The 1,213-nt window shown below is 34.9% G+C and overlaps 1 protein-coding gene across 2 annotated transcripts in view; it reads left to right on the top strand.

The window, feature by feature from the left end:
• Positions 1–1,213, top strand: part of LOC110025926 (pheophytinase, chloroplastic) — a 79,520-nt gene that overhangs the window by 73,752 nt on the left and 4,555 nt on the right. The window lies entirely within an intron of this gene.

Here is a 1,213-nt window from a genome sequence, read left to right as displayed (position 1 = left end):
TGCAATAAAACATCAAAAATACCCTTATTTAAAGTACAATATCATCAAAATCAGTGTAAAATAGATATAAAATTCTCAACATATTTTCCTTTGGCCAATTAACATTGTCGAGTAATAATCTGAAAAAAAAATCAAATAGCTCAAACATCATTGATGGATTTAATTGACCTCTTCCATGTAGACTAATGTTGTAGAGTAACATTAAAACTCCAACAACCAACCTCGAATAGTTTAAACATCATTGGTGGAATTTCTTATATATATTTCCCACAAGTTAACGCCATCGAGTACCATTTTAACGAACAGTCTCAAATGACTCAAACATCATTTGACCTCTTCTATATAGGCTAACAGAATCGACAAATACTCTGACAAATAAACTCAGAAAGATCAAACATGATAGGTGAATTTCATTTGATTTCTTTCATGCAAGCAAGTTATGAAGTAATACTCAAGCAAGTTATGAAGTAATACTCCAACAGACAAACTCATATAAGCTAAATATTCATGATGAATTTTCTTCAATCTCTTTCTCACTCAACAACTACAATATTTCTTGTTTACCATTACTCAATGGTTGAGTCACTAATTTATCGCTATTATACGATCATCTGTCTACAATCTACATAACATGTAGCCTTTAGCTATAATCATTTCGAATTAATTGTTCCTCTTGCAGATAAATAATGATTTAATCTATTTTGGGGGGTAAGATTGTTAAAATCAATACTCACATTGGCACTGGGAAACCACCGCTATTGCCAGCGTCGAACTACCGTCGAAGTCGCATCGCTATTGACTAATTGACACTACCGCTATTACCAAATCATCGGCGTTCGGTCACAAAAGCTATCATCAAATCACTATCACAATTGACACCCCTGAAACCCCAAGATAATCACCTGACCAATGACACTGATGACGTAAGTACCAACTTTATTGGAACACTATCTTTGGCTACTGCTTCTAGAACATTATTGCCTGATTGATGTGGTTAGATCACAACCATTGTTGTTCAACTATCATTGCATTACCATTGAAACAATTGTCGTTATAGTTGCCTGACCACTACTGCAAATGTCAAACCATAATCGTCAAATTGCCTTGTGATGCATTACCATCCTCAGGTTGTCACCATATTGGACCACTATTGTTGGGTTGTTGTTGGGTTGGAGTAATATTGTTGGGTCGTCATAGTGCCAAACCATTACGT

This window comes from Phalaenopsis equestris, unplaced genomic scaffold (assembly GCF_001263595.1).
Source record: "Phalaenopsis equestris unplaced genomic scaffold, ASM126359v1 Scaffold000002, whole genome shotgun sequence".
Lineage (NCBI taxonomy): Eukaryota > Viridiplantae > Streptophyta > Magnoliopsida > Asparagales > Orchidaceae > Phalaenopsis > Phalaenopsis equestris.
This window is presented reverse-complemented; position numbering and strand designations above follow the sequence as displayed.